Source organism: Schistocerca americana, chromosome 2, assembly GCF_021461395.2.
Source record: "Schistocerca americana isolate TAMUIC-IGC-003095 chromosome 2, iqSchAmer2.1, whole genome shotgun sequence".
Classification (NCBI taxonomy): Eukaryota; Metazoa; Arthropoda; class Insecta; order Orthoptera; family Acrididae; genus Schistocerca; species Schistocerca americana.
Window position 1 is genome coordinate 39,061,796 of NC_060120.1, and position 23,205 is coordinate 39,085,000.

Here is a 23,205-nt window from a genome sequence, read left to right on the forward strand (position 1 = left end):
ATACAGAGTCGAAAAGTTCGGGTCTGTTTGTTATCAGTAGGTCCAAGATGTTATCTCCACGAGTTGGATCTCTGTTCAATTGCTCGAGGTAACTTTCGGATAGTGCACTCAGTATAATGTCACTCGATGCTCTGTCCCTACCACCCGTCCTAAACATCTGAGTGTCCCAGTCTATATCTGGTAAATTGAAATCTCCACCTAAGACTATAACATGCTGAGAAAATTTATGTGAAATGTATTCCAAATTTTCTCTCAGTTGTTCTGGCGCTAATGCTGCTGAGTCGGCAGGTCGGTAAAAGGAGCCAATTATTAACCTAGCTCGTTTGTTGAGTGTAACCTCCGCCCATAATAATTCACAGAAACTATCCACTTATACTTCACTACAGGATAAACTATTACTAACAGCGACGAACACTCCACCACCGGTTGCATGCAATCTATCCTTTCTAAATACCGTCTGTAACTTTGTAAAAATTTCGGCAGAATTTATCTCTGGCTTCAGCCAGCTTTCTGTACCTATAACGATTTCAGCTTCTGTGCTTTCTATCAGCGCTTGAAGTTCCTGTACTTTACCAACGCAGCTTCGACAGTTGACAATTACAATACCGATGGCTGCTTGGTCCCCGCATGTCCTGACTTTGCCCCGCACCCGTTGAGGCTGTTGCCCTTTCTGTACTTGCCCAAGGCCATCTAACCTAAAAAACCGCCCAGCCCACGCCACACAACCCCTGCTACCCGTGTAGCCGCTTGTTGCGTGTAGTGGACTCCTGACCTATCCAGCGGAACCCGAAACCCCACCACCCTATGGCGCAAGTCGAGGAATCTGCAGCCCACACGGTCGCAGAACCGTCTCAGCCTCTGATTCAGACCCTCCACTCGGTTCTGTACCAAAGGTCCGCAGTCAGTCCTGTCGACGATGCTGCAGATGGTGAGCTCTGCTTTCATCCCGCTAGCGAGACTGGCAGTCTTCACCAAATCAGATAGCCGCCGGAAGCCAGAGAGGATTTCCTCCGATCCATAGCGACACATATCATTGGTGCCGACATGAGCGACCACCTGCAGATGGGTGCACCCTGTACCCTTCATGGCATCCGGAAGGACCCTTTCCACATCAGGAATGACTCCCCCCGGTATGCACACGGAGTGCACATTGGTTTTCTTCCCCTCTCTTGCTGCCATTTCCCTAAGGGGCCCCATTACGCGCCTGACGTTGGAGCTCCCAACTACCAGTAAGCCCACTCTCTGCGACCGCCCGGATCTTGCAGACTGAGGGGCAACCTCTGGAACAGGACAAGCAGCCATGTCAGGCAGAAGATCAGTATCAGCCTGAGACAGAGCCTGAAACCGGTTCGTCAGACAAACTGGAGAGGCCTTCCGTTCAGCCCTCCGGAATGTCTTTCGCCCCCTGCCACACCTTGAGACGACCTCCCACTCTACCACAGGTGAGGGATCAGCCTCAATGCGGGCAGTATCCCGGGCAACCACAGTCGTAGTCCGATCGGGGGATGCGTGGGACGAGCTGGCCGTCCCCGACAAACCCCCATCCGGACCCCCACAGTGATGCCCATTGGCAACAGCCTCAAGCTGTGTGACCGAAGCCAACACTGCCTGAAGCTGGGAGCGAAGGGATGCCAACTCAGCCTGCATCCGAACACAGCAGTTGCAGTCCCTATCCATGCTAAAAACTGTTGTGCAAAGAACGTCTGAACTAATCAACAGAGAGCGCAAACAAATCGACACAAAATTTAAACGGTTATTAAAATACAAGATTGCCTAGTAAATGCAGTAATACTGCTACTTGCGCACTGCTGACACACTGCTCGGCGGCGGAAGGAGACTACGCGATTGTACACTATTCGGGTACTAAAACGCGATGCTACAACTCTCAAATACTATAATACGCCCGAAATTACGAATTAAACAATGCAAGTACCAAAAACACGCAAAGAAATTAAGAATTAAACTATGTAACAAATGAGTGAGCTAGGAGTATACGACTTGCTGCTGCAGCTGCTTATCCAATGGCGGCAGGGAGCAGGGAGTTCATCATGTTTAGTTGTAAAATTCGCAGTCCTTTCCTGTTTCTGGAGCTACTCATATTAAATTCTAGCCATTAACCTTCTATGTAACATCTTACATGTCAGGCAGTCTGGTCCTCCACCATTATTACAAGCACGGTTTCTTTGTTTGCATGGAATACAACCAACTGGGTATCCATGGACGCACATTCTGCTCGTTTGTGACCAGTCTCGCCTCATTTTGCACAGGTTAATTGTTGCTCTCTACAGTATTTCGTCGAGTGACTGAGCCCACAGCATCTAAAACGTTTTGTTATGTCATAGTAGTCCTCTGTGGTCAGTGCGTGAAAGTTAATGTATACCCTACTTTGGTGCAAGAGAATTGCTCGTTCTTTTGGTGTAACCTCCAGGACGATACTTGTTGTACTTCGTTCTCTTTGCCCTGTTATAAATTTATTTTCACTTCTTCCGAAAGCTGTTCTTCAGTAAGGTTTTCTTCCAAGTTCAGTTTATGTAACGGTGACAGGAGTTCATCATCAGTGACTGTTATTGGGACACCATGTGTTGCGGGTAGCGGTCTTCTCTTTTTAGTCTCCTCGCTTTTGATGTTTTCGATAGCGCCTGCTTTTGAGAACAGTTTTTTGCAATCTTCTTGCGTGGTTGTTTCTACTATTACTACAGTCACTGTTGTCCTTATTGCTCTAAAATTTCGCAGCCATTTTCTGTTTCTGTTTGTCCTTATTTCTCTAATTTTCAGTATCTCTTTTTCTGGGCCAATTTCTTTTCTCAGCGTGTCTCTGACCTCATTGGTGTTTTGTTTGTTCTTCAATCTGATAAAAAGTCTTGTGGCCTGTTTCTGTTTTGCCTTTCCTATTTTCGTAGGTATTTCGCTGTATTTGGATTTCACAGTTGATACTACAAATGAAAAGGCCTGTGTAAGGTATGTTTTATTTCTAAGTTGGCTGTTTTCATCTAATGCTTTTTGCAGTTCAGCCTTCTGATATTTTGTTTTGTCTTTCGCGTCCGGCACATTTTCTCATAGCAGTTACACCACCTGTTGCCTTAACGTCTCGTTTTCATCTTTCAGAACATCCATCTGATCTTCTAGTCTTGACCGACGTAGTATTTCTAGTTGTTGCCTGAGTCTGACGTTTTCTGAGTTCAGTACTTCTGTTTCACCCGCTAATCTTGATTGCGCCAATACCAGTGCCCATACTCGACTCCTTACAGGCCGGGGGACGGTTGCGGAGACATTTTTGCCTTTAAATACCGCCGAAAAATCGCTTAATATTTCTTCAACAGCTGCTATTTCTTCGGCATTCGATGTATTTTTGAGACATAGTTATTCGCCATTTGGTGGCAAGTTCCACTGTCGCCCTTGTTAACTAGTCAAGGTGATTTCCTCTCATTCTGCGTTTGCAGCTTAGGCAGAGAGCCGTTGCGTTTGTGCTTCCACTGACAAATCAACTGGTCGCAGAGCGTCGTCCAGTAACATTTTACTGCCAAACATGCAGGCAGAGAAGACCCAGCAAATCATCTCACTACAGCCTGACAGCCAATGTGGCCCTATCCCTCCTTGATGACGTAGTAGTGGGTACAGCCAGTCACAGCGCTGGAATCGACCGACCTATCAGTTTCCTTCGCGCCGAAATGACGTCACCACAAAATTAGCTAATCACAGAGAGTTTTTTCCCTGCCAAATAAATCTTCATTGGCATATTTGAATTTTAGAATCCCTTAGAGTAAGAATGAAATCAAAATTACAGTCAGTGAGCACTTAAATATACATTAAATAAAGTATCAAATAAAAATTAACGAGTAAAACTGATTTAAAAACTCTTAAACTGTTCCAACAGCTTACTTACCACACAGTGGTTAAGGAATTTAGAATATGCTTGAAGGCCCAGTAATTATAAGCGAAATTTTTCGTGCACAGTAGAGTACCTATTGCAGTTGATCACTCACAACACTTTCATAAAGAAAACTCAAGAGTAACCACTAAAAATCGACGAAATATATGGAGCACTTTGCCAGTGATGTTGACCCGGCGGCCATCTTGCTAGGCATCAAAAATAAACATGCACAACAAGGATTGTATTGGGCGGGGCGGGGCAGTACTTATCACACTGGATTGGCATTCGGGAGGACGACGGTTCAAATCAGCGTCCGACCACGCTGATTTAGGTTTCCCCCGATTTCCCTAAATTGTTTCAGGCAAACGCCGGGATGGTTCCTTTGAAAGGGCACGGTCGACTTTCTTCTCCATCCTTCCCTAACCCGATTAGCCCGATGACCTCGCTATCTGGTCCCGTCAAACATACAAACCAGCGAACCAAGGGTTGCATTTGCGTTTCTAAGTATACTCATTTTGTTGCGAGTAACGGTAAAACTGTTCCTCCGACGGGTGTCAGACACCATACGCAGTCAATGATCACAAGAAATAATGTTGCACAACGATGCATGGATTTGCGCCGCCAGGCAAAGTACGATAGTCGCACTTCGCGTACCGGTTTGAGTTCCACCATCTAGTTCCTCGTCCGCCGCCCAGTCATACATTTCACTAGAAAACAGGGGTGGGTGGGCCTCCTCCATGTCCGTACGAAGAGAGGCACCCGAAGGAATCGCCGTGGTAGATGCAGCGTCGGCGTCGTATTCCGATCCGGAATCCGGTGATTGTCAGCGGGTGCGTCAGCGATGGGTGTCCTGCTAACTGCACACTTGGCACGTCCGAAATAACGTCCACTGCCGTATCGCCTTCCGTGGCAGTGTCCTGTTTAGTGAGGATGACCTTAAACTGACGAACAGCCTCGTCCCGCATAGTCTACGTGGAACTCACCGAGGCCTCGACCTGGCTACAAGGGCTTGACCGCTGTCGACGGCGATCGAAAGCCGACACATGTCGGGAATCTACATCCTCACGTTGTGTGGCCCATTGCGACTTCTTTTGCTTCGACGCAAACTTGTAGGTCGGGACCTACATCACTGCCGGAGACGGAGTGCCCTCGTTGCGAGTGAAAGATAGCAACTCCAAAATACTCGAACTACTGGTGCTGCGTTGTCACTTCTCTCAGCAGTTGTTCCCCGAGGCGGTTTGGGGTCCTCGCAGCCATCATCGCTTTCCTGACCGTGAAGAAGAACAGGGGCAGCAGTGGACCCACTCTTTGGCGCAACACAGGGAACAGCCTCTTGAATGGATTCTGATTCGGACTGCGCCGCGGCTACCGGTGCGGTTTCACATAATACCACTGGCGCAACTCTTTCAACAGCCTGCAGGTCAGCCAATGGCGTTTCCACAGTTTCAGGCAGAGAAATCACCGCAGTGCTGGTGAGGGATCAGTCGCAGGAGCGGGGTACGTAGTGTCCACGGCAAAGGCTTCGGCCGCCATCTCGCGGCCAGCCACGCGACTTTCTCGTGTGCAGGAGGCGACCAGCGCTTCCCAGTTGAGCGCGCGATGCCGAAGAGTGCGGACAACGGAACGCGCGCGTCCGAGCCAGCCGGCTGGGTCGCGCCGGGGCCGGCCGCTGGCCGGTCGGTGGGGCCTGCCCCGCCGGCCGTCCCGGCGGCCGCTCCCCACAGGACGGATACAACGCCGACGACCCCTGCAATGACAACGGATTCTGACAGGCAAGATAATGAGGACGGGACCACGACGAGCGATATGCGAATGCAGGGCGGAGGACAACATACGTCAAACCCCTGTGACGAGAGAAATCAGCTAACACAGAACGATCGGCAACAACGGGAACTAAGACGTGAAACACAACACATGATTCTGCAAAGTCAGGAAGTATACGACCACCGGACTAGTACAGTTCCTCCTTCACAGCCTGACGAACAAGTCGGCGACGTGGAACAATTTTCTCCACCGGAAGACGACGACGAAATGGAGGGAGTCTCCTCTGAAGAAGTTTGGACCATGCAGCCCACCGACGGAGAGGGCGATTTTACACTGGTTCGCCAAAGAACACGACTCAACGCTTCTCCTAAGCAGAACGACTCTCGGAAGCGACAACGTCCAGAAGAACTGAAAACTTCCAACCGTTATGCGGCTATTGCGACGGAAGATACTACGGATGCTCCAGAACGTATGGACCAGACGAGTGACGTCAATCTCGAAGCAGATACAGAGGGGACAGATGGCTCTGGCCGTAACTTACTACGCAAAGTCCCGCCAGTTACTATTTACCATACCAAGAACTACATGGAACTCAACAAGGCGCTGAAAGCGAATATTGACGGCAGTCTTAAGGCCATCTACCAACGAGACAGGATCAAATATCATTTTGACTCCTATCAAGATCAACGGCGGGCCATAAATTTCTTTGTGTCGAATGACATCCACTTTTTTACGCATCAGGCAGCAGAGGACAAGGACCTCAAAGTGGTTGTCAAACGTCTACCTGCAGAAGTTACGGAGGAAGGACTGAAAGACGCACTGACAGAGAAGGGTTTTCCTGTCATCAACGTCCAACAGTTTAAAAATCGAGACGACAACACGAAGGAATTACGACCTCAAGATGCTTACTGTGTCACGTTGCCAGCCCAAATGGAAAACTACAAGATTTACGACATCAAATACCTTCTATATACTAAAGTCGTTATTGAAACCTCCAACAGACAGGAAGGACCTGTTCAATGTCGCCACTGCCAGCGATTCGAACATACGGCTAATTATTGCAGCTTGCCTGCTCGCTGCGTTCGCTGTGGAGGGCAACACCGATCTTCAGCCTGTACTCATCCCCGAGGGGCTCCGCCGAAATGTGCTAACTGTGACAAGGACCATCCTGCCACATGGCGTGGCTGCCAGAAGTACCAGGAACTTCTCAGGAAATACAGACAACGGTCTTCCCCGCAGCCCTCTCAACGGAGGACTCGTGTAATACGGAACTCCAACCTGACGCCACACCCTCCGCCCCATCGTCAGCAACCGCCACAAGAACAGCCGGAAGCGACACGGCAGCCAGTAACACAGCCTCCTCCTGAAGCACTTCCACCTCGACAGCACCGCCAGCATTACTCATACGCCCACGCAGCATCACCACGCCGACCGGAACCGGAAACCTACGTCTCACCAGCTCATTTGATGGAATCTATAGCTCCAGCGCTCTCTGATGTCGCGAAACTTCTCACCGCCGTGCAGCAACAACTAGTGGGGATACTTTCTTTAATCGAAAGTGTATTGACGGCCTTAAGATGGATCGCCCTGGGACCACGAGAAACCTGAAAATCTGTATATGGAACGCCAACGGAATGAAACACAAGAAAACAGAATTCACTGAATTTTTACAACGTCACACAATCGACATCGCACTTGTATCGGAGACGCACCTTCGTCCAACAACTGAGCTCAGATTTCGTAACATGTACGTCTATAGAACGGACAGACAAGGCCAACGAGGTGGAGGGACCGCAGTTCTGCTTAAAAGGGAACTGCGGCACCATCATGAAACACTACCACACCTCCAACATCTGGAGCCAACAGCAGTAACGGTTCGATCGGCGACAGGCAACATCACTTTCATTGCGGCGTACAACAGCCCCGGTAAAAACCTGGTATCAGACGACCTAAGGAGTATCTTCACCAATTTTGACAAAATATTCCTCGGAGGTGACCTCAACAGCAAGCACGTCGCGTGGAATTCCCGGCGTACGAACCCTAGTGGACGAACTTTGGTTGCCATGGAAGAAGAACTGGGCATCACAGTCCATGGCCCACGAGAGCCGACACGGATTCCTTACGTCGATCGGCAAGAAGCAGACGTCCTAGATATTGCTATCATCAAAAATATTGAGACGAACCTCCAGCTCCGCACCGTCGACGATCTTTCGTCTGACCACCGTCCTGTTATCAGCATAGTGGAACACGCAACGGCCACCCTTCCGCCCCCAACCTCACAAACTCTGAACTGGGGTCAATTTCGGACATATCTTGACAACAATATCTGCCCGACGCAGGACGTTTCAACACCGGAAGCCATCGACATCGCGGTGCAAACTTTGACGCAGAAGATAAAGGCAACCAAACGGAGGGCAACTACTCACACGGTCTACCCTGTAGTAGCTTTCGATGAGTTCCCGCCTCTACTCCAAGAACTGAAGACACAGAGAAACAGGAGTAGGCGACGTTGGGTCCGCTATAGAAACCCGATCGATCGACGAGAAACACACGTCTTAACACGAGAACTGCACAGGAGAGTGGCCGAGTGGCGACAGCAGGTCTGGGAAGATAAGATGGATGAGTTCTTACTTCGAACCAAGAACGAATGGCAGGTAGTCAAGAACATACGACACCAGCGGCCACCTAAACGAGCCATCAGAGGACCAGATGGCCTCCTCTATGACGAACTCGCCCAGGCGGAGCTGTATGCTACGACTTACCAAGAACAGATGTCTACACCAGCGACCCCCGTGAACGACGTCCGCCTGCAAGAACAGGAAGCCGTCGTTACAGCAGCATGGACTGCTTTTCGTGCTGCGCCTGTGCAGAGCCGCCCACAACTCACCACACCAGCAGAGATCCGTAAAATTATCCGGAAGACTCGGAATAATGCGCCTGGCAACGACTCCATAAGCAACACCGATTTGAAACAGTTGCCCAGGAAGCCAACTGTACTCCTTACCCGAATTCTCAACAGCTGTCTTCTGCAGGGATATTTTCCTACGGCATGGAAGACGGCTCGAGTAGTACCAGTACCCAAGCCAGGTAAAGACCCAGCAGAACCCAACAGTTACCGGCCAATTAGCCTCTTGCCGACCCTTGGCAAGGTACTCGAGAGAGTGCTGTTGAAGAGGCTCCATGACACGCTTACAGTGCATGATGTTATACGACCCGAACAATTCGGTTTCAAGGACAAATTATCTGCCGAACTTCAACTTTTACGGATCACCGAATGGATACAAGAAGGATACAACAAGCAGCACTTCACGATTGGTGTCTTCCTTGACATCGAAAAAGCTTACGATAAGGTGTGGCGGCCCAACCTTATCGTCAAACTGCATCGTACTACCCCTATTGCGGACTGTTACATTAGACTCATAGACAGCTTTCTGCAGGACAGGAAACTGTATGTCCGAGTCGACGACCAAAACTCCGAAATGAAACTGATCTCCGCAGGAATTCCGCAGGGCTCTGTCATTTCGCCTCTGCTTTTCATCTTATATATAAATGACATCCCAACAGTCCCCCTTGTTACGGCGAGTTTTTATGCGGACGACACGGCTTTTATGACAACTGGACGACACTTGGAACAGATAATCGCTAGGATGCAACGGCAACTTGCTGTAATGGAACGCTGGGCGCTGCAAAATAAGATAACGATCAACCCGACGAAGACGGCAGCCGTTCTGTTCACACGGAGGAAACCAGTTCTGAACGACGGGCTCCAAATAGCTGACCAATTTATCCCATGGTCGCCGGGAGTGAAGTACATCGGTGTCTACCTTGACAAAAAATTACTCTTTACGCAGCATATTGACGACAAGAAGACGGCAGCCCAGAAGATGGCCAGGTCATTGATTCCGTTCCTGAAGAGTAAGGATCTCAACCCTAAGACTAAACTCCAGTTGTATAAGGCAACGGTGGAACCCACAATGTTATATGGCTCCACCCCGTGGGGAACTACGTGCGTCTCCAACTGCAACAAACTCCAAGCGCTGCTAAACATTTGCTATCGATGGATCACAGGAGCTCCATGGTGGACAAGAAACGTCGACATCCGCACCGCACTCCACGAGACCACTATACAAGAGAAGGTCCATGACAAAGCTGTACGAGTTTTTGACAAAATCGATGCCCTTAGGGACGGAGTTCGACAATTAGAATCGGTAGGAACGGTAAACCCTCCAAGATGGCACAAGTATCGAGTACCGAAGTCAATAACGTATCACCCCCCCCCCCCCCCATAGGCAATCTGTTATAACACGAGGAAGCAATCACACATAACAGTCTAGACACATTTCACCCTCCACAGCAGATAGACATCACCAAAGACAGCAGGCTAAAGGACCCATTGAGTGCCCAAGCCTACCTGAATGTGTAATAAATAAAGTGTTTTCCTTTTATCCTTACATCCCATCCTAGAAGAATAAGCCATCAAGGATGATCTCTTCAGCCCACACTACACAGTAAAAAAAAAGGAAAAAAGAAAAAAACAGCGATTCCGCCGCGCACGTCACCTCGCCCTGGCCGTCTTCTCACGGCAACTTGGTGCAAATGGCTCTGAGCACTATGGGACTTAACATCTATGGTCATCAGTCCCCTAGAACTTAGAACTACTTAAACCTATCCTACCTAAGGACATCACACAACACCCAGTCATCACGAGGCAGAGAAAATCCCTGATCCCGCCGGGAATCGAACCCGGGAACCCGGGCATGGGAAGCAAGAACGCTACCGCACGACCACGAGCTGTGGACTCTCACGGTAACTGCACGGGACGGCTACGCATGGGGCGGTTTTATCGAAAAGTCCGGCTCCATTGCAGAAAGAACATGTCGCCGGTTGGCCACTATAATTTATAAAGTCCCGATGTCCAGCCACAAATACAAAAGACGGTAAATCTTGTCTGACAACCATTCGGTTACTTCGAATTCCGTTTTCAGCCTGATAATTATAGGCAGACGGCCATTTCTCTTTTGGTGACCGAAAGCTCAGTCCCGTATGGAATTAAACTGCGAGAAATGGTTTCGTTCCGCTCCTCAAAATGTAAGCTAAATACCCGAAGAATGTCCGCCCCTGGTAGCTGAGTGGTCAGTGCGATAGAATGTCAATCCTAAGGGCCCTGGTTCGATTCCCGGGCGGGTCGGAGATTTTCTCCGCTCAGGCACTGGGTGTTGCGTTGTCCTAATTATCATCATTTCATCCATATCGACGCGCAAGTCGCAAAAGTGGCGTCAAATCGAAAGACTTGCACCCGGCGAACGGTCTACCCGACGGGAGGCCCTAGTCACACGACTATACACACACACACACACACCCGAAGAAGGCCAGAAGCCGCGTCAAAAAGGTGCTTCAATTTTCGGACACCCTTACGTTAGCTCAGGAGTCACACATTTCGGAAGAGGACGTTGTTAAGAATAACGAATTCAAGAACGTGTCTAGTTGTACACCAAGAAAGTAACTTTTCGTAAACTGGAAGTCATTTTTCAAGCATTCATGAATTTCGAAAGCAGTCAGCCAACGCACATATCTTTCATAATCGCACTGAATATTGTTCGGACGTATTTCAGAATTGTTGCAATCGATACTACTCACAAATGTGTTGGAAAGCGCAGAAGAACCGGCACCGCGAACAACAAACCGCCGAACGTAAAGCACTTGTTAACACCAGCCTCCGAATTACGCCGGATAGCTCGATGTGAACAGGGTGGCGGCTAGCCCAGTCTAAACACGTCCAACGCTGCTTAAGTTCGGTGATCGAAAGAGAACCGGTGTACTCAGCGTGTTGTGGCGGTTGGGGAGAACGTAACAACACGTCCAGACGACTTAGTTCTTGTGCAAATCACTAGGAATTTATCTGGCAGTCTCTCGCTATTGGAAAAACTGCCTTTCAGAGGAGAGAAACTGGAATCGAACCGACAGCCTTCACGTTCATATCACGACGCTCTAACCTACTGAGCTAGCGGGCTACGCAATGCGGCCGCGTCAGCAGACCAATGCCCGAGCCAGCATCTCACTACCTTTATTACGACCATGCCATTCATTTAAACACATATCTCTTTTTGTTGACTTTTTTTGCCTGATGCTTGGACCCCAGAAGCTACAACACAACTAAGATGACAGGAGCCAAAAATCATCACAGAAAAGCTATGTTCCGGAATCGGGAATCGACCTCGGGGCTCCTGGCTGACAGCAACATGTTGTAGCAACTTTCTTTTCTTTTTGACCTCCGAAATCGGACGTGCATGAAAAGCACCGTAACCACTGTCGCCCCTAGTAACATCTCGGCAGCCTGTTTTTCCGTGATATAATTGTTTTTTGATAATTAATTGAAACCCTCAGCTGCCGACTGGTGTTGTTGATATACTTCGATGGGGACAGCTGAAAATCTGTGCCCCGACCGGGACTCGAACCCGGGATGTCCTGCTTACATGGCAGATGCTCTATCCATCGGAGCCACCGAGGACACAGACGAATAGCGCGACTGCAGGTACGTATCCCTTGCACGCTTCCCGTGAGATCCACAGTCCCAACTGTCCACAATCTACATACGTAATGTTCCTAATAGATATTTGCCCATCCATCCATTACTCGCGCCAACTAAGGAATTGTCACCTTAGTCACCTTAGCGGGCGCGAGTAATGAGTGGATGGGCAAATATCTATTAGGAACATTACGTATGTAGATTGCGGACAGTTGGGAATGTGGGTCTCACGGGAAGCGTGCAAGGGATACGTACCTGCAGTCGTGCTATTCGTCTGTGTCCTCGATGGCTCCGATGGATAGAGCGTCTGCGATGTAAGCAGGAGATCCCTGGTTCGAGTCCCGGTCGGGGCACAGATTTTCAGCTGTCCCCATCGAGGTATATCAACAACACCTGTAGGCAGCTGAGGGTTTCAGTTAATTATCATATATTCTAGAGAAGCTGCACGGTTATCAAAGGTATATGTTCTTTCGAGAACAGTTACTATCTTCATATAATTGTTTTTTGATACGAAGAAAGTATGTTACTTTTGTAAAATTTAAAATACATTGGCAGATGTGGGGTTGGAACTGACCCTTCCTTTTGGGAACCAGAGCTTAAATATGGCACCTTAGACCACACTTTTCCGGCGCTTTCTGTCTTAACTGGAACGTGCAACATTATAGTTAATATCATATTGACGCAAAGAGAAAAACATGGTAACAAACAGCAGATAAGGCCGTTCCTTAGCAACGGCTCCGCTGGTTACTTCACCGTAATGGGAAGCTAATGACATTCCCCGGGTGAGGATAGCACTAATGAGCTGAACATTATGATACGTAAGCGTTTCCTTCAGCGGTACCGACGCACACGTGATGATTGTCTGTGGAGTATCAATAAGTACGTCATATTAGATATTCCTTTTATCACGCTGCCGTACATCAAAGGGCAGACTTTTCGGGTCTAGTGAAGCAGGGGATACACCCCGTCGGCTTTGACCAATAACGTCATACATTACTCATAGATAGTAATGTCTTCACTTCGAGGCATAGATAATAAAACAGTTCTGTGTTCCGGATAAGCGCTATCATCGTACATTAAAATTATTCGCAATGATATTGAGGTAATTTGGAGTATTAGTTTATTATTGTAGAACAATTTATTCTGTCTTATTTTCGTTTATAGGACTGGATTTGTCTGTTTGTGGGTATGTAATTTTCGTTACTGTCTGTCTAGGAGAGCTTCGGTTATTCTTCGATATTTCCGTGTGGTAAGTTCACTTTTCCATTTGCTTCTTTCACTGTATTTCACTATTTTGACATATTTCACTGTTTTATTCCATCAATATGTGTATTTTCGTGTTGTGAAGTACGTAATAGAAATTTCTCAGCTCTCGATCTTCTTTCGTTTCTCATCACTAGTACCAGTACGACATTTTCGAATGTGTACTTGCTATATGACAGGCGAAACCCCTGACAATTAAAATTTTTATCCCATCCTTCACTTCGCCTTTACACTGACGACACAACTAAAATTTGTATACCGTCCTTCACTTCGCCTTTACACCGACACTATATATGTCAATTGGCGAGCAAGATACAAATGTTGCGCATAGCTCAAGTAACGAATGGGATACTATTAGCGTCCAAGGCAACAGGAAAACTGTACCACATAGTGAAGTACGGGATACAAATTCTACGTGTGTCATCTTCTTGTCTCCGTGTAGTTCAGTTGTGGTACAGGTTGCAAATGTAACTTACGTCTATTTCCATCTTTTCGTTACCAGCGTACATATATAGAGGTCAACGGAAGTCTGGTATACATATATTACATACGTAGGTCCTTCTGTCATCAGTAGTACTGATATGTACGTAAGAAAGGACTGTTAGTAATAGCGGAGACGAAATAAACAACACATCTACAATTTATATCCCGTGTTCCACTTACGGTTTACTGAAGCGCAGGATACATCGTTCAAGTGAAGAACAGGACAGTAATGCTAGTGAAAACGAAGAAATCGACTTACGACAAACTCTTATTCCGTACTGTACTTAAGCAACACACTTCGAGTGAGCTTTTAATGTGTATCCGGTGTTTCATTTACGGTTTAGTGAAGCAAGGGATACAGAGTTCAGGTGAACAACAGGACAGCAATGCTAGTTGAAACTAAGAAATCGACGTACGCTGAACTTGTATCCCGTACTGCACTTAAGCAATACAGTTCTAAAGAGTTTCGAGATTCAACTGACACACATGTAACGTGATATATTCTTTGCTAGTAATATATTTCATTCATTTCTTTCCGTTGTATCTTGCGGAGAAATACTAAGATACAAATACGCGATATCGTTAACGTGACAATACTTCTGGCCCTCATATATGTGAAGTACAGTTTTTCTCTCTTGCATTCATTTGTTTCTGAACATTCTTCTCAGCTCTTTCATCTTTGTAGTACATGCTCTCTGGCCAATTCTGACGTCATTGGTCAAAGCGGACGGGTTGTATCCCCTGCTAAACTAGACCCGACTTTTCAACGGAAGTCAGTTCTGCGTCTAGTTACGGTACGTCGCCCTAGCAGTACCTGGACACTGCGTTCAGATGTGCTCGCCTCTGCCGTGGCATTGAGCGTCTACAGAGCCATCACCTTCGCCGTCTGACGACAGCAGGGAAGCCGCGCTAGTGGGACCGATCAGAAGGTGGTAGTGGTGTAACGGACAGCATGGTTGCTTCCCAGACAGTTGATCAGAGCTCGAATTTGGCCACTGCAGAAAGATTGTTTCTTTTTATGTAAGAGTGCACGTTCCACGCCACGCGATCCTCGAATTTCCGAACTGTTGCAGTACTAATAGTTGTTCTTCCCCCCCTCGTCTCACTCCATGTAGGCTAGTGTTCCTATATGTCGACTTGTCTGGATTTGGCTCGGCTGCCGGTTGGGAATGGGCATATACAGGGTGAAAAGTATTTAAACCGACGAACTCTTGGATGTTGCAGGGGACATCAAAACAAATATTTTCCCCTAATGTCATTTTTTTCCTGTGAGGAGTATTTAAACCGGTTGAGGAAGATTTCTCTGGCGGCAAATTAATTAAACCAACAAACACTTTTACAATTTTTTTATGACCAACAGGCAACACATTAACACAACCCAATTTCAATTAAAGTAGATTTTCAAAAATACCTCCATTGACACGTAAACAAAGGTTACACCGTCGGATCATGTTCTGTCTGACACAAGCAAAAACCCCAGGAGTATCCTGAATTGTTCCTGCTGCTGCTACTATCCGGGCAACCAGATCCTATTCTGATGCATGGGTTCCGTAAACAAGTTTGTGCATCTCTCCCCACACAAAAAGTCCAGAGGGGCATATCTGGGGATCGAGCAGGCCATGGTACAGGACCACCTCTGCCAGGCCACGTTTCTGGGAACCGTCGGTCCAGGAATCGACGCACACGATGACTGAAATATGCCGGCGCCCCGTCATGTTGGAACCACATGCGTCGTCTTGTAGGGAGCGGGACGTCTTCCAGTAATTCTGGCAATGCTCTGGTGAGAAAATTGCAATAGTGCCTGTCATTTAATGGCCTAGGTAGCAGCCGGCCGTTGTGGCCGAGCGGTTCTAAGCGCTTCAGTCTGGAACCGCGCGACCGCTACATTCGCAGGTTCGAATCCTGCCTCGGGCATGGATGTGTGTGGTGTCCTTAGGTTAGTTAGATTTAAGTAGTTCTAAGTTCTAGGGGACTGATGACCTCAGAAGTTAAGTCCCATAGTGCTCAGAGCCATTTGAAGCCATTTACATTCGTCTGATTCGTCCCCATGTAACGTGCAATTGCACGAGTGCTGATTGAAGGATCTCGCTCCCGTCTCACGCAGACGTTGGTACACAGCAGCAAAGGTCGTATGATGCGGGGTACGGCGATTAGGATATTGTTGTTGACAAACTCGCTGTACAATTCGTCCGTTGTGGTGTGCTACACAGTACGCATCAATCATATCAAGGTACTCACTACAGGTGTATCGCTCCATTAGTGAACAGAGACAATGCTCTACTACACTGGTGGACAGCAGTTGCCTACAACTGAACAGCGTAATACGGCCTCCACCGGCTTAAATAATCCTCATAGGAAAAAATGACATTAGGGAAAAACATTTGTTTTGATGTCCCTTACAACCTCCCAGAGTTTGTCGGTTTAAATGCTTTTCACCCTGTATGTAGAGGACAGGCGCGAAGCATGACTGGAGGGGACCAAATCGATAAACTCACAACGGACCCTTTCATTTCGCCGTAACTGCAGATTCGAGCATTAGTGCACCGAGAGGCAAGAGTGGGGTCAGCGTACTGGACCACATCATTATTGCACACTAGCTCTGAAAACGAAGGGTAAAGGCAAAATGAAAATAGCAAATTTTTTTTCTTTTTAATCACAGTAATGTAATGCTAATGACAGCATGTGACGGTAGCATGAAACGACGGCGAGAGGGGAAGAGGGGGAGAAAAAATTAAGGGAGCTAACAGCACCTTTTTTTCCTTTTCTTTTTTTCTTATGCCTTCATCTGTGATGTTCTGTAGCTTTGATCGGTATTGTTGGCTCCATTCGGGACGACAATGTGGAAAGAAAACAGAAACATAGTCGATGAAAACAGAGGTGTGACTATGTTTCTTCCTTGACGTAGACATAGCTGAAATAAAGGAGAAGAGAATCGAAGGAGAAGAGAGGAATGACATCGGGACGATGCTGTTTTCTTGCAGGTTTAGGTAATACCAACATTGTAAAAAAAACTTCGAGCAAAATGTTTTAAAAGAAAAATTATCTTCTGTTGCGTTTAGTCCAGTTGTGATGAAAAACTTCTTGCCACGATTAAACGAAACATAAAAGTAAAAAATGTCGCAGAGATAAAAAAAAAGTTCTTGAAAGTGCCGTGGAATGGTAAACGAAGGCTGCATGACACAGTTACGTGAGGAGAAACATATAGTTGAAGAAAGCGTGCGTCGCATCACGTGTTGCGCCCTAACGGCGCGTTGACGACGCTGTACATTTAACACTTCTTCGTAAGAAAAAGGCAACAGCACAAACCTACTAGGCAAACCAAAGAAGAAAGGGCCCCTTCATTTGTGGCCTTAGACGTAAAACGTAAAAGTTGCGGCAAGAAACAAAGTGCGTTTGAAATAGAAATTCCTCTTCTGGAGTAACTAAACCATTTTGGGATAGCGAATTCTGCGAGGTGAAACAGTGAAAACAACAATTGCTAAGAGGTACCAGTAAACTTCTTCAAGTATATAGGAGGTGCTACACCTCACATGTATAAGTTTTTGGAATGCGGCGTGAATTGCTACATTTAAAAAGTATTGAAACATTTCTCGATACTTCACATGGCTCTGCGTGATCCCGTAATGCTCTCATACCTAGATGAGGAACTGGACCGCATCTGTAAGTTCGAGACTAAAAACTGCGTGTCCTCCGTTAGCTGCGGTCCAATTAGTAGGCGCTCGTTTGCTGTTCGGAAATGGGACGTAGCCGGTCTCATCAGTGTGGAGACGTCAAAGGTGTCGATCGAGGTGCGACTGATAATCCGCAACATTTCTTGAAGCAGGTTAGCGGAATATCTGTGAGCTTCCGATAACATCTAGAGCTGAGATGTAAGGAGATCGCCGTTTTCCCCTGGAGTTGGCGGTGGCTCTTGTCTGCCCTCGTAGTGTGGTAAACGGACGGGCGTTCCCTACAGATACTGCCTAAAGGTTAATGTCTAACAGGAGTGCTGCTTCCTTGAGCCCTTTGTAACATACGAAGTTCTGCTTTGATGTGTTTCAACAGAGGGAGGGACTGCACTGCCTCCAAGTGTCAATGAAACGGGATCTTCTATAAGCGCCTTTAGTGCTTGACACTTGTTCAGGCGCGGGTGTTAATCTGCGTCGTCAATGGTACAATTGAAATGGCCCCCTAGTACTGTGACGCAGTCATGATTTCGGGGCATATATCAGTAGTAAAAAATAGATCGTATGTGCGTCTGTTGTCTGACCCTCACGGAGCGTACACGTTGATGAACAGCACATCTACTACTGTGCAGGCGGTGCCACGTCCGTTCGGCAACCTCGAGACATTTTGAACATCTTACAGCTGATGTACTAAATCTGCGGTTCCTCACTATGGGTCAAGATTTAAAATCGACCTAAGACCTGGTATGCAGTCACCTTGAGTAGTGTTCAATTGTTGTAAAAATGATATGTTTGTCTTATTGTTGTTGTTGTGGTCGTCAGTCCTGAGACTGGTTTGATGCAGCTCCCCATGCTAACATATCTTGTGCAAGCTTCTTCATCTCCCAGTACCTACTGCAACCTACATCCTTCTGAATCTGCTAAGTGTATTCATCTCTTGGTCCCCCTCCAAGAATTTTACCGTCCACGCTGCCCTCCAATACTAAATTGGTGATCCCTTGATGCCTCAGCACAAGTCCTACCAACCGATCCCTTTTCTAGTCAAGTTGTGCCACAAACTCCTCCCCGATTCTATTCAATACCTCCTCATTAGTTATGTTATGTACCCAACTAATCTTCAGCACTCTTCTGCAGCACCACATTTCGCAAGCTTCTATTCTCTTCTTGTCCAAACTATTTATCGTGCATGTTTCACTTCCAATCATAGAACCCCTTAAAAAATCACCCAAGGTTTCCAGTTTGAAAGAACACTCGATCTTGTTAATATTCACTGTCGTAACGACAAAGGCATTCCGTCGCTCAGCAGGACATATGCGAAAGACAAGAAAACAGATGGACGCTAAGAGAACTCGCCAGGGTCCAGTCCTTCCTCTTTCCCAAGTCCACCGCCCAGTCCATGACGGAAAGCTTGGCTACTGCGGGGCTGCTGACATCCAATGGCGTTGCTGTGTCCCGCCGTCGCCGCTGTTGCAGTGCCTGCGCATGCGCTGAGGAAGAGCTTCCAGTTTCACCCAACCGAACTTCTCACCCGCGTAGTTCGTCGCAAATTTTGTAGCTCCCTTGAGCTACGCTGACGAGATTCGTTTGACGCTACGGCGAACTTGTAACACCGGAAATACATATCCTCCTATTTCCATATATTGCACTATAAATTTTTTCCTTATTTTGTTACCTGAAGATACGACATTTCTGTATCTTTATATATAGTAATCGTTTTACAATTTGTATGTATATATTTATGCATTTATGTCGATGTATAATTGGTTTGTTTTCTAAATACACTCCTGGAAATTGAAATAAGAACACCGTGAATTCATTGTCCCAGGAAGGGGAAACTTTATTGACACATTCCTGGGGTCAGATACATCACATGATCACACTGACAGAACCACAGGCACATAGACACAGGCAACAGAGCATGCACAATGTCGGCACTAGTACAGTGTATATCCACCTTTCGCAGCAATGCAGGCTGCTATTCTCCCATGGAGACGATCGTAGAGATGCTGGATGTAGTCCTGTGGAACGGCTTGCCATGCCATTTCCACCTGGCGCCTCAGTTGGACCAGCGTTCGTGCTGGACGTGCAGACCGCGTGAGACGACGCTTCATCCAGTCCCAAACATGCTCAATGGGGCACAGATCCGGAGATCTTGCTGGCCAGGGTAGTTGACTTACACCTTCTAGAGCACGTTGGGTGGCACGGGATACATGCGGACGTGCATTGTCCTGTTGGAACAGCAAGTTCCCTTGCCGGTCTAGGAATGGTAGAACGATGGGTTCGATGACGGTTTGGATGTACCGTGCACTATTCAGTGTCCCCTCGACGATCACCAGTGGTGTACGGCCAGTGTAGGAGATCGCTCCTCACACCATGATGCCGGGTGTTGGCCCTGTGTGCCTCGGTCGTATGCAGTCCTGATTGTGGCGCTCACCTGCACGGCGCCAAACACGCATACGACCATCATTGGCACCAAGGCAGAAGCAACTCTCATCGCTGAAGACGACACGTCTCCATTCGTCCCTCCATTCACGCCTGTCGCGACACCACTGGAGGCGGGCTGCACGATGGTGGGGCGTGAGCGGAAGACGGCCTATCGGTGTGCGGGACCATAGCCCAGCTTCATGGAGACGGTTGCGAATGGTCCTCGCCGATACCCCAGGAGCAACAGTGTTCCTAATTTGCTGGGAAGTGGCGGTGCGGTCCCCTACGGCACTGCGTAGGATCCTACGGTCTCGGCGTACATCCGTGCGTCGCTGCGCTCCGGTCCCAGGTCGACGGGCACGTGCACCTTCCGCTGACCACTGGCGACAACATCGATGTACTGTGGAGACCTCACGCCCCACGTGTTGAGCAATTCGGCGGTACGTCCACCCGGCCTCCCGCATGCCCACTATACGCCCTCGCTCAAAGTCCGTCAACTGCACATTCGGTTCACGTCCACGCTGTCGCGGCATGCTACCAGTGTTAAAGACTGCGATAGAGCTCCGTATGCCACGGCAAACTGGCTGACACTGACGGCGGCGGTGCACAAATGCTGCGCAGCTAGCGCCATTCGACGGCCAACACCGCGGTTCCTGGTGTGTCCGCTGTGCCGTGCGTGTGATCATTGCTTGTACAGCCCTCTCGCAGTGTCCGGATCAAGTATGGTGGGTCTGACACACCGGTGTCAATGTGTTCTTTTTTCAATTTCCAGGAGTGTATTATTTGTATTTTTCCGTTGGGTCTTGCCTAGGGAAAACTATGCTATCGAACGATTACATAGATAGGTCGTGTGGAGAACCAATGTGTCGCGACGAGCGCGGGCAGAGCAGAGTCTGGCTGGAGCAGGTGTGTTGTGTGACGCTCCCGCGAGTTGCCGCGCTTTCGGGGTTTTGCAGCATGTAATTGCGCTTGACTGGCTATGATAGTTTCTGGCACGGTGTCGCGGACGGGAAATATCAGTTGGCACACATCAAGAGGCCGTTTCGCCTGGTGACCGTGTCGAGAAGAAGGCGCGCCAACATCCAGCTTCTGCAACAGCTACGGCCGATAATGAGTGATTGTCGCCATCTCCTAGATCGACGACTTCAAACCTTCAATCAACCAACCAGGAAGACTGAAAGCACGTAAAGTTTGAGAACTGTACGGCAGACCTCAGCTTTTCAAACTGTTCCATTTGCATCACTAAAGTACAGCAACTTAGCATGAACCTTTGTTGCTCATTGTCCCAACTGCATTATCAAGAAGGGTCCCTTCCTTTTCCGAGATGAACTCGAGTGTCGTTGAAATTCAAACGCCAGCATTAAAGTAATACTATTCGATTTCACTGCTTTAATTTCAAAGTTCAGTTAAGGTATTCATAGCTGGTACAATATTTAGATTCCAGTTAAGAGTGCAAGTTTTGTTACCTTATCTGTGACTGCAGCTCAGCTTGGTACGTACTAAATTTTACTATTGTTAATTGTTCAGAATCATTTAATTCAAGTTCAAAGTTAAATCTCTTATTTCTAAATTGCGCAGATTCAAGTAGCTTTAGAACTGATTGTTGAGGTAGCCCAAGACTAATCTTATTTTATTGTATTTCGTAGTGCTTCAGAAAGAAAGTTCACTATTAATTTCGGTCACAAAATTAACTTTCAATTTTCCGGTTTTATTAATTCTTTTGCTAAATTAAGTCAGAGTATAGCGAAATTTATTACTTCTGACAAACATTCAGTTTTCACACAACACGTGTCAGCCTTCATTTGACACGCTTGTAGTACTAATTATATGTGCAATAACCTTTCTTTTTCACTATATATGACGGTAGTATCTGTTCCCGAAAGAACAGTTACCGTGGATGACCATGCAGCTTTGCTAGAAATGAGATGATAATTAAATGGACACCCTAGCTGCAAACAGGCGTTGATGTACTTCATTGGGGTCATGTTGAAAATGTGTGCCCCGACCGGGACTCGAACCCGGGATCTCCTGATTACATGGTAGACGCTCTATCCATCTGAGCCACCGCGGGCACAGTGGATAGTGCGTCTGCAGGGACTTATCCCTTGCACGCTCCCCGTGAGATCCACATTCCCAACATGTCCACACCACTACATTCGTAGTGCGCCTAATAGATGTTTGCCCATCATACTCATTACTCGTGGCAGATTAAGTTAAAATATGGCTTCCCGGCCATTGACCTTCTTGTGCGAACGCACACGCTATGCCCGAACTCGTACGGGACTTTGTAGATTAATCTGCCACGAGTAATGAGTATGAAGGGCAAACATCTATTAGGCGTACTACGAATGTAGTGGTGTGGACATGTTGGGAATGTGGATCTCCCGGGGAGCGTGCAAGGGATAAGTCCCTGCAGTCGCATTACCCTCCGTGCCCACGGTGGCTCAGATGGATAGAGCGTCTGCCATGTAAGCAGGAGATCCCGGGTTCGAGTCCCGGTCGGGGCACACATTTTCAACATGTCCCCAATGAAGTACATCAACGCCTGTTTGCAGCTAGGGTGTCCATTTAATTATCATGCCTTTCTTTTTCAGTTATTATAGTAGTTGTCCATAGGACTGGCGACCGTAATTTTCCCCAAATCTCACATATCTAATTAACGCCAATTAATTGTTGCCGTAACGACCATACATTTACTTTCTTTATTATTTTTACCCTTTTTCAAAATTAATTTCCACCAGTTTCATTTGCATTTTTCCTTTCATTTAAATGGAACCCTTTCCTCCGTCTTTACCGACAGATTAACTTCGGTGACGATTGCTTTTCCCAAATTTCCATCACGTACACGTGGTTTAATTTTTCACTGTCATTAAGGTCGATAAGTGAGGGGGAGGTTACAAACAGAGATGAAAAAGACAGCTGCAGATCGCCCTCAGTGCTACTTTCATCTCTGTTTGTGTGTGTGTATGTGTGTTTGGGGTGGACTGGGAGGGGGGGGGGGGGGGGTCCTTTGCAGTGACCTTCCTGTTACGCCATTTCTTCGATTCTGAAACGTTCGGAGCTGCTGATGCATCACCTCAATCAGGTTATGGGGCAGCCTCGAGAGCCAAGCTTGACTCCTTGGCCTCTTGTACGGTGTCAGAAACGGCAATTTCGACAGTTGCAGACTGGTTTTGTTCAATAGTTTGTTCCTCCGCTACAACTTGTGT

The 23,205-nt window shown here is 47.6% G+C and overlaps 1 non-coding gene across 1 annotated transcript; it reads left to right on the forward strand.

Annotated features, from left to right (window-relative positions):
• Positions 1-22,428: 22,428 nt before the first annotated feature.
• Trnat-ugu lies at positions 22,429-22,503 on the forward strand. The gene has a single exon. It is a non-coding gene; the product is annotated as a tRNA-Thr (tRNA).
• The last annotated feature ends 702 nt before the right edge of the window (positions 22,504-23,205 follow it).